The sequence below is a fragment of the Myotis yumanensis genome, unplaced genomic scaffold, assembly GCF_028538775.1.
Source record: "Myotis yumanensis isolate MYYU_CA2020_CCGP unplaced genomic scaffold, mMyoYum1.0.hap1 SCAF_28, whole genome shotgun sequence".
Taxonomy (NCBI): domain Eukaryota; kingdom Metazoa; phylum Chordata; class Mammalia; order Chiroptera; family Vespertilionidae; genus Myotis; species Myotis yumanensis.
The window spans coordinates 282,986-293,078 of NW_027223779.1; positions in this window are offsets into that span (position 1 = coordinate 282,986).

Consider the following 10,093-nt stretch of genomic DNA (forward strand, 5'->3'; position numbering starts at 1 on the left):
TGAAGCAGATTAAATCCTGAAGCTTCATGTATACATTTCTAAGAAAACTGTATAATGTTGGTAAAACTCTTAAAATACACAATGATTGTACATGGAAATGATTAGAAAAGTGTCAAAAGCATTGAAATACAAGTAAATACAGCCATTCTTTCCTTAAGGCCCTGACCAAACACTGAGATTAGAGGTATAAAGCTGTGAAATGACAAGATTACTGATAATGTTACAATTCTGGCTAATTACTTGGCATTTTTTGGAAGAAAGTTCTTTCACACATGAAGAATTGCCGTATATAGAGCTCAGAATTTGTATATGAAGCCTTTAAATAAACAGAATACTGTAAATATTTATTATTTTGGCTGAAATCACTGTACCGTTTTCAATGAAGCAGTTTAAATCCTGAAGATTCAGGAATAATTTCTAAGAAAACTGTCTCATGTTGGTAAAACTCTTATAATACACAATGATTATACATGGAAATGATTAGAAACATGTGAAAACCCTTGAAATACATGTAAATACTGCCATGCGTTTGGTAAGGCCCTGTTACAACACCAAGATTAGAGGTATAAAGCTGTGAAATGACAAGATTACTGATAATGCTACAATTCTGGCTAATTACTTGGCATTTTTTGGAAGACAGTTCTTTCAAACATGAAGAATTGCTATTTATAGAGCTCAGAATTTGTGTATGAAGACTTTAAATACAGAGAATACTGCTCATATTTACAATATTTGGTGAATTGGCTGGAGTCTTTTGAATGAAGCAGTTTAAATCCTGAAGATTCATGTATATGTTTCTAAGAAAACTGTCTCAAGTTGGTAAAACTCTTAAAATACAGAATGATTGTACATGAAAATGATTAAAAACGTGTGAAAACCCTTGAAAAAAAAGTAACTACAGCCATACTTTCGTTAAGGCTCTGTTCAAACACTGAGATTAGAGGTATAAAGCTTTGAAATGACCAGATTACTGATAATGTTACAATTCTGGCTAACTTACTTGGCGTTTCTCTGAAGAAAGTTCATTCAAACATGAAAAATTGCCATATATAGAGCTCAGAATTTGTGTATGACGCCTTTAAATAAAGAGAATACTGTTCATATTTCCTATTGTGGCTGAATTGGCTGGAGTGTTTTGAATGAAGCAGTTTATATCCTGAAGATTCATGAATATATTTCTAAGAAAACTGTCTCATGTTGGTAAAACTCTTAAGATACACAATGATTGTACAAGGAAATGATTAGAAACGTGCGAAAACACTTGAAATACAAGTAACTACAGACATACTTTCATTTAGGCCCTGTTCAAACACCGAGATTAGAGGTATAAAGCTTTGAAATGACTAGTTTACTGGTAATTTCACAATTGTGGCTAACTTACTTGGCATCACTCTGAAGAAAGTTCTTTCTAACATGAAGCATTGCCATTCATAGAGCTCAGAATTTGTGTATGAAGCCTTTAAATAAAGAGAATACTGTTCATATTTACCATTTTGGCTGAATTTGCTGGAGTCTTTTGAAGGAAGAAGTTTAAATCCTGAAGTTTCATGTATATATTTCAAAAAAAACTGTCCCATGTTGGTAAAACTCTTAAAATACGTGATGATTGTGCATGGAAATCATTAGAAACGTGTGAGAACCCTTGAAATACATGTAAATAAAGCCATACTTTCCTTAAGGCCCTGTTGAAACACCGAGATTAGAGGTATAAAGCTGTGAAATGACAAGATTACTGATAATGTTAGGATTCTGGCTAACTTACTTGGATTTTTTTAAAGAAAGTTCTTTCAAACCGGAAGAATTGCCATTTATAGAGCTCAGAATTTGTGTATGAAGCCTTTAAATAAAGAGAATACTGTTCATATTTATTATTTTGGCTGAATTGGCTGCAGTGTTTTGAATGAAGCAGATTAAATCCTGAAGATTCATGTATATATTTCTAAGAAAACTGTATCATCTTGGTAAAATTCTTAAAATACACTATGATAGTACATGGAAATGATTAGAAACGTGTGAATACCCTTGAAATACAAATAAATACAGCCGTATTTTACTTAAGGCGCTTTTCAAACACTGAGATTAGAGGTATAAACTTTCAAATGACAAGATTACTGATAATGTTACAATTCTGGCTAACTTACTTGGCGTTTTTTTGAAGAAAGTTCTTTCAAACATGAAGAATTGCTGTTTTTTATAGCATAGAATTTGTGTATGAAGCCTTTGAATAAACAGAATACTGTTCATATTTATTATTTTGGTTGAAATGGCTGGAGTGTTTTGAATGGAGGAGTTTAAATCCTCAAGATTCAGGTATATTTTTCAAGAAAACTGTCGCATGTTGGAAAACTCTTAAAATGCACAATGATTGTACATGGAAATGATTAGAAACGTGTGAAAATCCTTGAAATACAACTAAATACATCCATACTTTCGTTAAGCCCTGTTCAAACAACGAGATTAGAGGTATAAAGCTGTGAAATGACAAGATTACTGATGATGTTACAATTCTCGCTAACTTACTTGGCGTTTTTTTGAATAAAGTTCTTTCAAACATGAAGAATTGCCATTTATAGAGCTCACAATTTGTGTATGAAGCCTTTGAATAAAGAGAATACTGTTCATATTTACTATTGTGCCTGAATTGGCTAGAGTGTGTTGAATGAAGCACTTTAAATCCTGAAGATTCATGTATATATTGCTAAGAAAACTGTCTCATGTTGGTAAAACTCTTAAGACAGACAATGATTGTACATGAAAATTATTACAAACTTATAAAAACCCTTGAAATACAAGTCAATACAGCCATTCTATCATTAAGGCCCTATTCAAACACCGAGATTAGAGGTATAAAGCTGTGAAATGACAAGATTATTGATAATGTTACAATTCTGGCTAACTTACTTGATGTTTTACTTAAGAAAGTTCTTTCAAACATGAAGAATTGCCATTTATAGAGCTCAGAATTTGTGTATGAAGCCTTTAAATAAAGAGAAAACTGTTCATATTTACTATTTTGGCTGAATTGGCTGGAGTGTTTTGAATGAAGCACTTTAAATCCTGAAGATTCATGTATATATATCTAAGAAAACTGTCTCCTGTTGGTAAAACTCTTAAAATACACAATGATTGTACATGGCAATGATTAGAAACGTGTGGAAACCCTTGATATACAAGTAAATACAGCCATACTTTGGTTAAGGCCCTGTTCAAACACCAAGATTAGAGGTATAAACCTGTGAAATGACAAGATTACTGATAATGTTACAATTCTGGCTAACTTACTTGATGTTTTTCTGAAGAAAGTTCTTTCAAACATTAATAATTGCCATTTATAGACCTCAGAATTTGTGTATGAAGCCTTCAAATAAAGGGAATACTGTTCATATTTACTATTTTGGCTGAATTGGCTGGAGTGTTTTGAACGAAGCAGTTTCAATCCTGAAGATTCATGTATATAGTTCGAGGAAAACTGTCGCATGTTGGTAAAACTCTTAAATACACAATGATTGTACATGAAAATGATTAGAAACGTCTGAAAACCCTTGAAATACAAGTAAATACAGCCATACTTTCGTTAAGGCCTGTTCAAACACCGAGATTAGAGGTATAAACCTGTGAAATGCAAGATTTCTGATAATGTTACAATTCTGGCTAACTTATTGGCGTTTTTTTGAAGAAAGTTCTTTCAAACATGAAAAATTGCTGTTGATATAGCTCAGAATTTGTGTATGAAGCCTTTGAATAAAGGGAATACTGTTCATATTTACTATTGTGCCTGAATTGGCAGGCTGAAGTGTGTTGAATGAAGCAGTTTAAATCCTGAAGATTCATGTATATATTTCCAGGAAAACTGTCTCATATTGGTAAAACTCTTAAAATACACAATGATTGTACATGGGAATGATTAGAAACGTGTTAAAACCCTTGAAATACAAGGAAATACAGCCATACATTCGTTAAGACCCTGTTTAAACACCAAGATTACAGGTATAAACCTGTGAAATGACAAGATTACTGATAATGTAAAAAATCTGGATAACTGACTTGGCGTTTTTATGAAGAAAGTTCTTTCAAACATGTAGAATTGCCATTTATAGAATTCAGAATTTGTTTATTAAGCCTTTAAATAAAGAGAATACTGTTCAAATTTACTATTTTGGCTGAATTGGCTAGAGTTTCTTGAATGAAACAGTTTGAATCCTGAAGATTCATGTATATATACTTAAGAAACTGACTCATGTTGGACAAACTCTTAAAAACCACAATCATTGTATATGAAAATGATGAGAAACATGTGAAAACTCTTGAAATACAAGTAAATACAGCCATACTTTCGTTAAGGCCCTGTTCAAACACCGAGATTAGAGGTATACAGCTCTGAAATGACAAGATTACTGATAATGTTAGAATTCTGGCTAACTGACGTGATGTTTTTCTGAAGAAAGTTCTTTGACACATGACGAAAAGCAATTTGTAGAGCTTACAATTTGAGTATGAAGCCTTTAAATAAAGAGAATACTGTTCACGTTTACTTATTTGGCTGAATTGGCTAGAGTTTTTTTAATGAAACAGTTTAAATCCTGAAGATTCATGTATATTTTTCTAAGAAAACTGTCTCACCTTGGTAAAACTCTTAAAATGCACAATGATTGTACATGGAAATGATTAGAAAAGTGTCCAAACCCTTCAAATACAAGTAAATACAGGCTTATGCAGATTCATGTATATTTTTCTAAGAAAACTGTCTCATGTTGGAAAACTCTTAAAATACACAATGATTGTACATGGAAATGATTAGAAACGTGTGAAAACCCTTGATATACACGTAAATACAGCCATTCTTTGGTTAAGGCCCTGTTCAAACACCAAGATTAGAGGTATAAAGCTCTGAAATTACAAGATTACTGATAATGTTAAAAATCTCGCTAAGTGACTTGGCGTTTTTCTGAAGTAATTTCTTTCAAACATGTAGAATTGCCATTTATAGAGCTCAGAAGTAGTGTTTGAAGCCTTTCAATAAAGAGAATACTGTTCACATTTACTATTTTGGTTGAATTGGCTTGAGATTTTTGAATGAAACCGTTTAAATCCTGGAGATTCATGTATATATATCTAAGAAAACTGTCTCATGTTGGAAGAACTCTTCAAATACACAGTGATTGTACATGGAAATGATTGGAAACGTGTGAAAACCCTTGAACTACAAGTAAATACAGCCATACTTTCGTTAAGACCCTGTTTAAACACCAAGATTACAGGTATAAACCTGTGAAATGACAAGATTACTTATAATGTAAAAAATCTGGATAACTGACTTGGCGTTTTTATGAAGAAAGTTCTTTCAAACATGTAGAATTGCCATTTATAGAATTCAGAATTTGTTTATTAAGCCTTTAAATAAAGAGAAAACTGTTCTCATTTACTATTTTGGCAGAATTGGCTAGAGTTTTTTGAATGAAACAGTTTGAATACTGAAGATTCATGTATATATACTTAAGAAACTGACTCATGTTGGACAAACTCTTAAAAACCACAATCATTGTATATGGAAATGATTAGAAGCATGTGAAAACCCTTGAAATACAAGTAAATACAGCCATACTTTCGTTAAGGCCCTGTTCAAACACCGAGATTAGAGGTATAAAGCTCTGAAATGACAAGATTACTGATAATGTTAGAATTCTGGCTAACTGACGTGATGTTTTTCTGAAGAAAGTTCTTTGACACATGACGAAAAGCAATTTGTAGAGCTTACAATTTGAGTATGAAGCCTTTAAATAAAGAGAATACTGTTCACATTTACTATTTTGGCTGAATTGGCTAGAGTTTTTTGAATGAAACAGTTTAAATCCTGAAGATTCATGTATATTTTTCTAAGAAAACTGTCTCATTTTGAAAAACTCTGAAAATACACAATGATTGTACATGGAAATGATTAGAAACGTGTGCAAACCCTTCAAATACAAGTAAATACAGCTATACTTTCTTTAAGGCCCTCTTCAAAAACCGAGATTAGAGGTATAAAGCTGTGAAATGTCAAGATTACTGATAATTTTACAATTTTGGCTAAATGACTTGATGTTTTTCTGAAGAAAGTTCATTCACACATGAAGAATTGCCATTTGTAGAGCTCAGAATTTGTGTATGAAGACTTTAAATAAAGAGAATCCTGTTCAGATTTCCTATTTTTGCTGAATTGGCTAGAGTTTTTTGAATGAAACAGTTTAAATCCTGTAGATTCATGTATATATTGGTAAGAAAACTGTCTCATCTTGGTAAAACTCTGAAAATACACAATGATTGTACATGGAAATGTTTGGAAACGTCTGAAAACACTTGAAATACAAGAAAATACAGCAATACTTTGGTTAAGGCCCTGTTCAAACACCAAGTTTAGAGGTATAGAGCTCTGAAATGACAAGATTACTGATAATGTTACAATTCTGGCTAAGTGACTTTATGTTTTTCTGAAGAAAGTTCGTTCAAACATGTAGAATTGCTATTTATAGAGCTCAGAATTTGTGCATGAAGCCTTTAAATAAAGAGAATACTGTTCACATTTACAAATTTGGCTGAATTGGCTAGAGTTTTTTGAATGAATTAGTTTAAATTCTGTAGATTCATGTATATATTTCTAACAAAACTGTCGCATTTGGTTAAACTCTTAAAATACACAGTGATTGTACATGGAAATTTTTGGAAACGTGTGTAAACCCTTGAAATACAAGAAAATACAGCCATACTTTGGTTAAGGCCTTGTTCAAACACCAAAATTAGAGGTATAAAGCTCTGAAATGACAAGATTACTGATAATGTAAAAAATCTGGCAAACTGACTTGGCGTTTTTCTGAAGAAAGTTCTTTGAAACATGTAGAATTGCCATTTATAGAGCTCAGAAGTAGTGTTTGAAGCCTTTAAATAAAGAGAAAACTGTTCACAGTTACTATTTTGGCTGAATTAGCTAGAGTTTTTTGAATGGGCAGTTTAAATCCTGAAGATTCATATATAAATATCTAAGAAAACTGTCTCATGTTGGAAGAAATCTTAAAATACACAATAATTGTACATGGAAAGGATTGGAAATGTGTGCAAACCCGTGAAATACAAGTAAATACAGCCATAACTTCGTTAAGGCCCTGTTCAAACATCGAGATTACTGGTATAAAGATGTGAAATGACAAATTACTGATAATGTTACAACTCTGGCTAACTGACTTGATGTTTTTCTGAAGAAAGTTCTTTCAAACTTGTAGAATTGCCATTTATAGAGCTCAGAATTTGTGTATGAAGCCTTTAAATAAAGAGAATACTGTTCACATTTACTTTTTTGGCTTAATTAGCTAGAGTTTTTTGAATGGAACAGTTCAAATCCTGAAGATTCATATATAAATATCTAAGAAAACTGTCTCATGTTTGAAGAACTCTTAAAAGACACTATGATTGTACATTGAAATGATTAGAAATGTGTGCAAACCGTTGAAATACAAGAAAATACAGCTATACTTTCGTTAAGGCCCTATTCAAACACTGAGATTAGAGGTATAAAGCTGTGAAATGACAAGATTACTGATAATGTAACAATTCTGTCTCACTGACTTGCGTTTTCCTGAAGAAAGTTCTTTCAAACATGTAGAATTGCCATTTGTAGAGCTCAGAATTTGTGTATGAAGCCTTTAAATAAACAGAATACTGTAAATATTCATTATTTTGCCTGAAATCGCTGGAGTGTTTTCAATGAAGCAGTTTAAATCCTGTGGATTCATGTATATATTTCTAAGAAAACTGTATCATGTTGGTAAACCTCTTAAAATACACAATGATTGTACATGGAAATGATTAGAAACGTGTGAAAACCCTTGAAATCCAAGTAAACAAAGCCATGCTTTCGTTAAGGCCCTGTTCAAACACCGAGATTAGAGGTATAAAGCTGTGAAATGACAAGATTACTGATAATGTTACAATTCTGGCTAATTACTGGGCATTTTTTGGAAAACAGTTCTTTCAAACATGAAGAATTGCTATTTATAGAGCTCAGATTTGTGTATGAAGACTTTAAATAAAGAGAACACTGTTCACATTTACTATTTTGGCTGAATTGGCTGCAGTGTTTTGAATGAAGCAGTTTAAATCCTGAAGATTCATGTATATATTTCTAAGAAAACAGTATCATGTTGGTAAAACTCTAAAAATACACAATGTTTATACATGGAAATGATTAGAAACGTGTGAAAACCCTTGAAATACAAGTAAACAAAGCCATGCTTTCGTTAAGGCCTGTTCAAACACCGAGATTAGAGGTATAAAGCTGTGAAATGACAAGATTACTGATAATGTTACAATTCTGGCTAATTACTGGGCATTTTTTGGAAAACAGTGCTTTCAAACATGAAGAATTGCTATTTATAGAGCTCAGATTTGTGTATGAAGACTTTAAATAAAGAGAACACTGTTCACATTTACTATTTTGGCTGAATTGGCTGCAGTGTTTTGAATGAAGCAGTTTAAATCCTGAAGATTCATGTATATATTTCTAAGAAAACAGTATCATGTTGGTAAAACTCTAAAAATACACAATGTTTATACATGGAAATGATTAGAAACGTGTGAAAACCCTTGAAATACAAGTAAATACAGCCATACTTTCGTTAAGGCCCTCTTCAAACAGCGAGATTATAGGTATAAAGCTCTGAAATGACAAGATTACTGATAATGTTACAATTCTGGCTAACTTACCTGGCGTTTTTCTGAAGAAAGTTCTTTCAAACATGAAGAATTGTCGTTTATAGAGCTCAGAATTTCTGTATGAAGCCTATAAATAAACAGAATACTGTTCATATTTATTACTTTGGCTGAATTGGCTGGAGTGTTTTGAATGAAGCAGAATAAATCCTGAAGATTCATGTATATATTTGTAAGAAAACTGTATAATATTGGTAAAACTCTTAAAATACACAATGATTGTACATGGAAACGATTAGAAACGTGTGAAAACCCTTGAAATACAAGTAACTACAGCCATACTTTCGTTAAGGCCCTGTTCAAACACTGAGATTAGAGGTATAAAGCTGTGAAATGACAAATTACTGATAATGTAACAATTCTGGCTAACTGACTTGGCTTTTTTCTGAAGAAAGTTCCTTCAAACATGTAGAATTGCCATTTGTAGAGCTCAGAATTTGTGTATGAAGCCTTTAAATAAACAGAATACTGTTCATATTTATTATTTTGGCTGAATTGGCTGGAGTGTTTTGAATGAAGCAGATTAAATCCTGAAGATTCATGTATACATTTCTAAGAAAACTGTGTAATGTTGGTAAAACTCTTAAAATACACAATGATTGTAAATGGAAATGATTAGAAAGGTGTTAAAACCCTTGAAATACAAATAAATACATCCATATTTTCCTTAAGGCGCTGTTCAAACACCGAGATTAGAGGTATAAACTGTGAAATGACAAGATTACTGATAATGTTACAATTCTGGCTAACTTACTTGGCATTTTTTTGAAGAAAGTTCTATCAAACATGAAAAATTGCCGTTTATAGAACTCAGAATTTGTGTATGAAGCCTTTAAATAAACAGAATACTGTAAATATTTATTATTTTGGCTGAAATCGCTGGAGTGTTTTCAATGAAGCAGTTTAAATCCTGAAGATTCATGTATATATTTCTAAGAAAACTGTCTCATGTTGGTAAAACTCTTTTTTTTTTAAATCTTTATTGTTCAGATTACATTTGTTCCTCTTTTTTCCCCCCATAATTCCCCTCCTCCCAGTTCCCGCCCCACCCTCCGCCCTCACTCCCCACCCACTGTCCTCATCCATAGGTGCACGATTTTTGTCCAGTCTCTTCCCGCATCTCCCATTCCCCTTTTCCCCCCAAGAATACTCAGTCCATTCCCTTTCTATGTCCCTGATCATTATAATCACCAGTTCATTCTGTACATCAGATTATTTATTCACTTGATTCTTATATTCACTTGTTGATAGATGCATGTTTGTTGTTCACTATTTGTATCTTTACCTTTTTCTTCTTCCTCTTCTTAAAGGATACCTTTCAGCATTTGGTATAATACTGGTTTAGTGGTGATGA